Below are 12,030 nucleotides of genomic sequence, written 5' to 3'. Positions count from 1 at the left end.
ATGTAAAATAACTGTGTAATGTAGTCCAGGTAGCCTGGGCTGAAATATATGTCTGAGAATGTATGTGGACTCATTAGCAAACACATGTACCCTGCAACCTATTATTAGTGGTTTAATATTGCCTTTTAAAACCACAGTTATGATACCCCACTGCCTACAATTTAGATGTGTGCCTTTCCACTTGACCTCGGTCTGACAGAACTATATAAGTAGTTCTGTGTGATACTAATTTTTAAATTTTACTTAGAAGTATTTTTACAGGTTTTTTTTCTTGGTCTTTAGTTGTTATAGTTTCCTCTTTAGTTTCATTTAATTTGAATTGCTACCCCCTTATGCCAGTGTACCCCCTTATGTACCAACAGGGTTCATTTTACCCCCCTATGTAGCATCACACCACAGTGTACCCCATTATATACCATCATGCCACAGTGTACCCCCATTATGTACCATCATGCCACAGTGAACCCCATTTTCTACCACTAGGATATAGTGTACCCTCTTATGTACCACCAGGGTTCAGTGTACCCCTTATATACTATTATGCCACAGTGTAACCCTGTTATGTACCATCATGCCACAGTATACCTCATTATGTACCACTAAGCTACAGTGTACCCCCTTATGTACCACCAGAGTTCAGTGTACACCCTTATGTACCACCAGGGTTCTGTAAACCCCCTTGTGTACCACCAGGGTACAGTGTAACCCTTATGTACGAACATGCCACAGTGTACCCCTGTTATGTACCATTAGGGTTCAGTGTACCCCCTTATGTACCACCAAAGTTTAGTGTACCCCATTATGTACCACCAGGGTTCAGTCTACCCCCTTATGTACCAAAATGCCACAGTGTACCCCCTTATATACTATTAAGCCACAGTGTACCCCCGTTATGTACCATCATCCCACAGTGTACCCCCTTATATACCTTCATGCCATTGTACCATCATGCCACAGTGTACCCCCGTTATGTACCATTAGGGTTCAGTGTACCCCCTTATGTACCACCAGGGTTCAGTGTACCCCCTTATGTACCATCATGCCACAGTATACCTCATTATGTACCACCAGGGTTCAGTGTACCCCCTATGTACCAAAAAGCTACAGTGTACTTACTATGTACCATCATGCCACAGTGTACCCCTTATATAATATCATGCCACAGTGTACCCCCTTATATGCCATCATACCAGTGTACCCCCTTATGTACCATCCTGCAACAGTGTATCCTGTAATGTACCATCATGCCAAAGTGTACCCCCGTATGTACCACTAGGGTTCAGTGTACCCCCTTATGTACCATCATGCCACAGTGTACCCCTGTTATGTACCATCATACCACAGTGTACCCCCTTATGTACCTCCAGAGTTCAGTGTACCCCCTATATACCAAAAAGCTACATTGTACTTACTATGTACCATCATGCCACAGTGTACCCCATTATGTACCACCAGGGTTTATTGTATCTTATGTACCATCATGCCACAGTGTACCCCATTATGTACCCCTAGGCTACAGTGTACCCAGTTATGTACCACTAGGCTACAGTGTATCCCCATAATGTACCACTAGGGTTCAGTGTACCCCTTATATACCATCATGCCAAGGTGTACCCCTGTTATGTATCATCATGCCACAGTGTACCCACTTATGTACCATAATGCCACAATGTACCCCTTATGTTCCATCATGCCACAATGTACCTTTGTTATGTACCACCAGGGTTCAGTGTTCCCCTTATATACCATCATGCCACAGTATACACCCGTTCTGTACCATTATGACGCAGTGTACCCCTATTATGTACCACTAGGGTTCAGTGTACCCCCTCATGTACCATCATGCCACAGTGTACCCCCTTATGCACCACCAGAGTTCAGTGTACCCCTTATGAACCATCATGCCACAGTGTACCCCATTATGTACCAATAGGCTACAGTGTACCTCCTTATGTACCACCCGGGTTAAGTGTACCCCTTATTTACCATCATGCCACAGTGTACCCCTGTTGTGTACCATTAGGGTTCAGTGTACCCCCTTATGTACCACCAAAGTTCAGTGTACCCCCTTATGTACAACCAGGGTTCAGTGTACCCCTTAGGTACCATCCTGCCAAAGTGTACCCTCATTATGTACCACTAGGGTTCAGTGTACCCCCTTATGTACCACCAGGGATAATTGTACCCACTTATGTACCATCAAGGTTCAGTGTACCAGCTTATATACCTTGATGCCAGTGTACCCCCGTGTACCAACATGCCACAGTGCACCCCTTATGTAACACCAGGGTTCATTGTACAACCTTATATACCGCCCGGGTCCAGTGTACCCCTTATTTACCATCATGCCACAGTGTACCCCAATTATGTACCACTAAGCTACAGTGTACCCCCTTATGTACCACCAGGGTTCAGTGTATCCCTGTCATGTACCATTATGCAACAGTGTACCCCATTATATACCAATAGGCTACAGTGTACCCCCCCTTATGTACCACCAGGGTTTATTGTACCTTATGTACCATCATGCAACAGTGTACCCCATTATGTACCACTAAGCTACAGTATACCCATTATGCACCAATAGGCTGCAGTGTACCTCAGTATATACCACTAGGCTACAGTGTACCCCCTAATATACCATCATGCCACAATGTACCTTTGTTATGTAACATCATGCCACAGTGTACCCCCTGATGTACCACAAGGGTTCAGTGTACCCCTTTATGCACCATCATGCTACAGTGTACCCCTGTTATGTACCATCATGCCACAGTGTACCCCCTTATGTACAACCATGGTTCAGTGTACCCCCTTATATACCATCATGCCACAGTGTACCACATTATGTACCACTAGAGTTCAGTATACCCCCTTATGCACCACCACAGTTCAGTGTACCCCCTAATGTACCACCAGGGTTCAGTGTACCCCCTTATGTAACATCATTCCACAGTGTACCCCCTTATGTACCACTAGGGTTCAGGGTTCCCCCTAATGTACCACCAGGGTTCAGTGTACCCCCTAATGTACCACCAGGGTTCAGTGTACCCCCTAATGTACCACCAGGGTTCAGTGTGCACCCTTATGTACCAACATGCCACAGTTTACCATATTATGTCATTATGTACCACTAGGCCACAGTGTACCCCTATTATGTACCATCATGCCACAGTGTACCCCATTATGTACCCCTAAGCTACAGTGTACCCCCTTATGTACCACCAGGGTTCAGTGTACTCCATTATGTACATTCATGGCATTGTACCCCATTATGTACCACCAGGGTTTATTGTATCTTATGTACCATCATGCCACAGTGCACCCCATTATGTACCACTAAGCTACAGTTTACCCCCTTATGTACTATCCTGCAACAGTGTATCCTGCAATATTCCATCATGCCAAAGTGTAACACCATATGTACCACTAGGCTACAGTGTACCCCCTTATATACCATCATGCCACAATGTACCCCTGTTATGTACCATCATGCCACAGTGTACCCCCATTATGCACCAATAAGCTACAGTGTACCTCAGTATATACCACTAGGCTACAGTGTACCCCCTTATATACCATCATGGAACAATGTACCTTTGTTATGTAACATCATGCCACAGTGTACCCCCTGATGTACCACCAGGGTTTATTGTACCTTATGTACCATCATGCCACAGTGTACCCCTGTTATGTACCATCATGCCACAGTGTACCCCCTTATGTACCACCAGGGTTTATTGTATCTTATGTACCATCATGCCACAGTGTACCCCCTTATGTACCACCAGGGTTCAGTGTACCCCCTTATGTACCATCATGCCACAGTGTACCCCATTATGTACCACTAAGCTACAGTATACCCATTATGCACCAATAGGCTGCAGTGTACCTCAGTATATACCACTAGGCTACAGTGTACCCCCTTATATACCATCATGCCACAATGTACCTTTGTTATGTAACATCATGCCACAGTGTACCACATTATGTACCACTAGAGTTCAGTATACCCCCTTATGCACCACCACAGTTCAGTGTACCCCCTAATGTACCAACAGGGTTCAGTGTACCCCCTTATGTAACATCATTCCACAGTGTACCCCCTTATGTACCACCAGGGTTCCCCCTAATGTACCACCAGGGTTCAGTGTACCCCCTAATGTACCACCAGGGTTCAGTGTACCCCCTAATGTACCACCAGGGTTCAGTGTACCCCCTTATGTACCACCAGGGTTCAGTGTGCACCCTTATGTACCAACATGCCACAGTTTACCATATTATGTCATTATGTACCACTAGGCCACAGTGTACCCCTATTATGTACCATCATGCCACAGTGTACCCCATTATGTACCCCTAGGCTACAGTGTACCCCTTTATGTACCACAAGGGTTCAGTGTACCCCTTATGTACCACTAGGGTTCAGTGTACCCCCTATGTACTATCATGCCACAGTGTACCCCATTATGTACCCCTAGGCTACAGTGTACCCCCTTATGTACCACCAGGGTTCAGTGTACTCCATTATGTACATTCATGGCATTGTACCCCATTATGTACCACCAGGGTTTATTGTATCTTATGTACCATCATGCCACAGTGTACCCCATTATGTACCCCTAGGCTACAGTGTACCCAGTTATGTACCACTAGGCTACAGTGTACCCCCTTATGTACCACTAGGGTTCAGTGTACCCCTTATGTACGATCATGCCACAGTGTACCCCTTTATGTACCACCAGGGTTCAGTGTACCCCTTATGCACCATCATGCCACAATGTACACAATGTACCCCCTTATGTACCATCATGCCACAGTGTACCCCATTTTGTACCACTAAGCTACAGTATACCCATTATGCACCAATAGGCTGCAGTGTACCTCAGTATATACCACTAGGCTACAGTGTACCCCCTTATATACCATCATGCCACAATGTACCTTTGTTATGTAACATCATGCCACAGTGTACCCCCTTATGTACAACCATGGTTCAGTGTACCCCCTTATGTACTATCATGCCACAGTGTACCCCTGTTATGTACCATCATGCCACAGTGCACCCCATTATGCACCAATAAGCTACAGTGTACCTCAGTATATACCACTAGGCTACAGTGTACCCCCTTATGTACAACCATGGTTCAGTGTACCCCCTTATATACCATCATGCCACAGTGTACCACATTATGTACCACTAGAGTTCAGTATACCCCCTTATGCACCACCACAGTTCAGTGTACCCCCTAATGTACCAACAGGGTTCAGTGTACCCCCTTATGTAACATCATTCCACAGTGTACCCCCTTATGTACCACCAGGGTTCCCCCTAATGTACCACCAGGGTTCAGTGTACCCCCTAATGTACCACCAGGGTTCAGTGTACCCCCTAATGTACCACCAGGGTTCAGTGTACCCCCTTATGTACCACCAGGGTTCAGTGTGCACCCTTATGTACCATCATGCCACAGTTTACCATATTATGTCATTATGTACCACTAGGCCACAGTGTACCCCTATTATGTACCATCATGCCACAGTGTACCCCATTATGTACCCCTAGGCTACAGTGTACCCCTTTATGTACCACAAGGGTTCAGTGTACCCCCTAATGTACCACCAGGGTTCAGTGTACCCCCTAATGTACCACCAGGGTTCAGTGTACCCCCTTATGTACCACCAGGGTTCAGTGTGCACCCTTATGTACCATCATGCCACAGTTTACCATATTATGTCATTATGTACCACTAGGCCACAGTGTACCCCTATTATGTACCATCATGCCACAGTGTACCCCATTATGTACCCCTAGGCTACAGTGTACCCCTTTATGTACCACAAGGGTTCAGTGTACCCCTTATGTACCACTAGGGTTCAGTGTACCCCCTATGTACCATCATGCCACAAAGTACCCCTGGTATGTACTATCATGCCACAGTGTACCCCATTATGTACCCCTAGGCTACAGTGTACCCCCTTATGTACCACCAGGGTTCAGTGTACTCCATTATGTACATTCATGGCATTGTACCCCATTATGTACCACCAGGGTTTATTGTATCTTATGTACCATCATGCCACAGTGTACCCCATTATGTACCCCTAGGCTACAGTGTACCCCATTATGTACCCATAGGCTACAGTGTACCCCGTTATGTACCACTAGGCTACAGTGTACCCCCTTATGTACTACCTGGGTTCAGTGTGCACACTTATGTACCATCATGCCACAGTGTACCCCCTTATGTACCACCAGGGTTCAGTGTACCCCCTTATGTACCACCAGGGTTCAGTGTACTCCATTATGTACATTCATGGCATTGTACCCCATTATGTACCACCAGGGTTTATTGTATCTTATGTACCATCATGCCACAGTGTACCCCATTATGTACCCCTAGGCTACAGTGTACCCCATTATGTACCCATAGGCTACAGTGTACCCCGTTATGTACAACTAGGCTACAGTGTACCTAGTTATGTACCACTAGGGTTCAGTGTACCCCCTTATGTACTACCTGGGTTCAGTGTGCACACTTATGTACTATCATGCCACAGTGTACCCCTGTTATGTACCATCATGCCACAGTGCACCCCATTATGCACCAATAAGCTACAGTGTACCTCAGTATATACCACTAGGCTACAGTGTACCCCCTTATATACCATCATGGAACAATGTACCTTTGTTATGTAACATCATGCCACAGTGTACCCCCTTATGTACCACCAGGGTTCAGTGTACCCCCTTATGTACCATCATGCCACAGTGTACCCCATTATGTACCACTAAGCTACAGTATACCCATTATGCACCAATAGGCTGCAGTGTACCTCAGTATATACCACTAGGCTACAGTGTACCCCCTTATATACCATCATGCCACAATGTACCTTTGTTATGTAACATCATGCCACAGTGTACCCCCTGATGTACCACCAGGGTTCAGTGTACCCCATTATGTACCATCATGCCACAGTGTACCCCCTTATGTACCACAAGGGTTCAGTGTACCCCTTTATGCACCATCATGCTACAGTGTACCCCCTTATGTATCACCAGGGTTCAGTGTACCCCCTAATGTTCCACCAGGGTTCAGTGTACCCCCTAATGTACCACCAGGGTTCAGTGTACCCCCTTATGTAACATCATGCCACAGTGTACCCCTATTATGTACCATCATGCCACAGTGTACCCCATTATGTACCCCTAGGCTACAGTGTACCCCTTTATGTACCACAAGGGTTCAGTGTACCCCTTATGTACGATCATGCCACAGTGTACCCCTTTATGTACCACCAGGGTTCAGTGTACCCCCTTATATACCATCATGCCACAATGTACCCCATTATGTACCATTAGGGTTCAGTATACCCCTTTATGTACCACCAGGGTTCAGTGTACCCCCTTATATACCATCATGCCACAGTGTACCTTTATGTACCATCATGCCACAGTGTACCCCCTTATATACCATTTTTCCACAGTGTACCCCCTTATGCACCACTAGGGTTCAGTGTGCACCCTTATGTACCATCATGCTACAGTGTACCCCATTATGTACCCCTAGGCTACAGTGTACCCCGTTATGTACCACTAGGGTTCAGTGTACCCCCTTATGTACTACCTGGGTTCAGTGTGCACACTTATGTACCATCATGCCACAGTGTACCCCCTTATGTACCACCAGGGTTCAGTATACCCCCTAATGTTCCACCAGGGTTCAGTGTACCCCCTAATGTACCACCAGGGTTCAGTGTACCCCCTTATGTAACATCATGCCACAGTGTACCCCTATTATGTACCATCATGCCACAGTGTACCCCTGCCATGTAACATCATTCCACAGTGTACCCCCTTATGTACCACTAAGCTTTATTGTATCCCCTAATGTACCACTAGTGTTCAGTGTACTCCTTATGTACCATCATGATACAATGTACCCCATTATGTACCACTAGGCTACAGTGTACCCCCTTATGTACCACCAGGGTTCAGTGTACCCCCTAATATACCACCAGGGTTCAGTGTACCCCCTTATGTACCATCATGCCACAGTGTACCCCTGTTATGTAACATCATGCCACAGTGTACCCCTATTATGTTCCATCATGCCACAGTGTACCCCTATTATGTACCACTAGGCTACAGTGTACCCCCTTATGTACCATCATGCCACAGTGCACCCCATTATGCACCAATAAGCTACAGTGTACCCCCTTATATACCATCATGGAACAATGTACCTTTGTTATGTAACATCATGCCACAGTGTACCCCCTGATGTACCACCAGGGTTTATTGTACCTTATGTACCATCATGCCACAGTGTACCCCATTATATACCAATAGGCTACAGTGTACCCCCTTATGTACCACCAGGGTTTATTGTATCTTATGTACCATCATGCCACAGTGTACCCCCTTATGTACCACCAGGGTTCAGTGTACCCCCTTATGTACCATCATGCCACAGTGTACCCCTTTATGTACCACAAGGGTTCAGTGTACCCCTTATGTACCACTAGGGTTCAGTGTACCCCCTATGTACCATCATGCCACAAAGTACCCCTGGTATGTACTATCATGCCACAGTGTACCCCATTATGTACCCCTAGGCTACAGTGTACCCCCTTATGTACCACCAGGGTTCAGTGTACTCCATTATGTACATTCATGGCATTGTACCCCATTATGTACCACCAGGGTTTATTGTATCTTATGTACCATCATGCCACAGTGTACCCCCTTATATACCATTTTTCCACAGTGTACCCCCATTATCTACCACCAGGGTTCAGTGTACCCCCTTATGTACCACTAGGGTTCAGTGTGCACCCTTTTGTACCATCATGCTACAGTGTACCCCATTATGTACCCCTAGGCTACAGTGTACCCCGTTATGTACCACTAGGGTTCAGTGTACCCCCTTATGTACTACCTGGGTTCAGTGTGCACACTTATGTACCATCATGCCACAGTGTACCCCTGTTATGTACCATCATGCCACAGTGTACCCCCTTATGTACCACCAGGGTTCAGTGTACCCCCTAATGTTCCACCAGGGTTCAGTGTACCCCCTAATGTACCACCAGGGTTCAGTGTACCCCCTTATGTAACATCATGCCACAGTGTACCCCTATTATGTACCATCATGCCACAGTGTACCCCTGCCATGTAACATCTTTCCACAGTGTACCCCCTTATGTACCACTAAGCTTTATTGTATCCCCTAATGTACCACTAGTGTTCAGTGTACTCCTTATGTACCATCATAATACAATGTACCCCCTTATGTACCACTAGTGTTCAGTGTACTCCTTATGTACCATCATAATACAATGTACCCCATTATGTACCACTAGGGTTCAGTGTACCCCATTATGTACCACTAGGCTACAGTGTACCCCCTTATGTACCACCAGGGTTCAGTATACCCACGTTCTGTACCGTCATGACACAGTGTACCCCTATTATGTACCATTATGCAACAGTGTACCCCCTTATGTACCATTAGGGTTCAGTGTACCCCTATTATGTACCATCATGCCACAGTGTACCCCGTTATGTACCACTAGGGTTCAGTGTACCCCCTTATGTACCACCAGGGTTCAGTGTACCCCCTTATGTACCACCAGGGTTCAGTGTACCCCCTTATGTAACATCATGCCACAGTGTACCCCTATAATGTACCATCATGCCACAGTGTACCCCCATTATGTACCACCAGGGTTCAGTGTAACCCCTTATGTACCACTAGGGTTCAGTGTACCCCCTTATGTACCATCATGCCACAGTGTACCCCTGTTATGTAACATCATGCCACAGTGTACCCCTATTATGTTCCATCATGCCACAGTGTACCCCTATTATGTACCACTAGGCTACAGTGTACCCCCTTATGTACCATCATGCCACAGTGCACCCCATTATGCACCAATAAGCTACAGTGTACCCCCTTATATACCATCATGGAACAATGTACCTTTGTTATGTAACATCATGCCACAGTGTACCCCCTGATGTACCACCAGGGTTTATTGTACCTTATGTACCATCATGCCACAGTGTACCCCATTATATACCAATAGGCTACAGTGTACCCCCTTATGTACCACCAGGGTTTATTGTATCTTATGTACCATCATGCTACAGTGTACCCCATTATGTACCCCTAGGCTACAGTGTACCCCGTTATGTACCACTAGGGTTCAGTGTACCCCCTTATGTACCACTAGGGTTCAGTGTGCACCCTTATGTACCATCATGCTACAGTGTACCCCATTATGTACCCCTAGGCTACAGTGTACCCCGTTATGTACCACTAGGGTTCAGTGTACCCCCTTATGTACTACCTGGGTTCAGTGTGCACACTTATGTACCATCATGCCACAGTGTACCCCTGTTATGTACCATCATGCCACAGTGTACCCCCTGATGTACCACCAGGGTTCAGTGTACCCCCTAATGTTCCACCAGGGTTCAATGTATCCCCTAATGTACCACTAGTGTTCAGTGTACTCCTTATGTACCATCATGATACAATGTACCCCATTATATACCACTAGGGTTCAGTGTACCCCATTATGTACCACCAGGGTTCAGTATACCCACGTTCTGTACCGTCATGCCACAGTGTACCCCTATTATGTACCATCATGCCACAGTGTACCCCATTATGTCATTATGTACCACTAGGCTACAGTGTACCCCCTTATGTACCACCAGGGTTTATTGTATCTTATGTACCATCATGCCACAGTGTACCCCCTTATGTACCACCAGGGTTCAGTGTACCCCCTTATGTACCACTAGGGTTCAGTGTACCCCCTATGTACCATCATGCCACAAAGTACCCCTGGTATGTACTATCATGCCACAGTGTACCCCATTATGTACCCCTAGGCTACAGTGTACCCCCTTATGTACCACCAGGGTTCAGTGTACTCCATTATGTACATTCATGGCATTGTACCCCATTATGTACCACCAGGGTTTATTGTATCTTATGTACCATCATGCCACAGTGTACCCCCTTATATACCATTTTTCCACAGTGTACCCCCATTATCTACCACCAGGGTTCAGTGTACCCCCTTATGTACCACTAGGGTTCAGTGTGCACCCTTTTGTACCATCATGCTACACTGTACCACATTATGTACCCCTAGGCTACAGTGTACCCCGTTATGTACCACTAGGGTTCAGTGTACCCCCTTATGTACCATCATGCCACAGTGTACCCCTATTATGTTCCATCATGCCACAGTGTACCCCTATTATGTACCACTAGGCTACAGTGTACCCCCTTATGTACCATCATGCCACAGTGCACCCCATTATGCACCAATAAGCTACAGTGTACCCCCTTATATACCATCATGGAACAATGTACCTTTGTTATGTAACATCATGCCACAGTGTACCCCCTGATGTACCACCAGGGTTTATTGTACCTTATGTACCATCATGCCACAGTGTACCCCATTATATACCAATAGGCTACAGTGTACCCCCTTATGTACCACCAGGGTTTATTGTATCTTATGTACCATCATGCCACAGTGTACCCCCTTATGTACCACCAGGGTTCAGTGTACCCCCTTATGTACCATCATGCCACAGTGTACCCCTTTATGTACCACAAGGGTTCAGTGTACCCCTTATGTACCACTAGGGTTCAGTGTACCCCCTATGTACCATCATGCCACAAAGTACCCCTGGTATGTACTATCATGCCACAGTGTACCCCTTTATGTACCACAAGGGTTCAGTGTACCCCATTATGTACCCCTAGGCTACAGTGTACCCCCTTATGTACCACCAGGGTTCAGTGTACTCCATTATGTACATTCATGGCATTGTACCCCATTATGTACCACCAGGGTTTATTGTATCTTATGTACCATCATGCCACAGTGTACCCCCTTATATACCATTTTTCCACAGTGTACCCCCATTATCTACCACCAGGGTTCAGTGTACCCCCTTATGTACCACTAGGGTTCAGTGTGCACCCTTTTGTA

Source organism: Anomaloglossus baeobatrachus, chromosome 12 (genome assembly GCF_048569485.1).
Source record: "Anomaloglossus baeobatrachus isolate aAnoBae1 chromosome 12, aAnoBae1.hap1, whole genome shotgun sequence".
Taxonomy (NCBI): Eukaryota; Metazoa; Chordata; class Amphibia; order Anura; family Aromobatidae; genus Anomaloglossus; species Anomaloglossus baeobatrachus.
The sequence above is the reverse complement of the archived record's forward strand: the minus strand, read 5'-3'. Positions refer to the sequence as shown.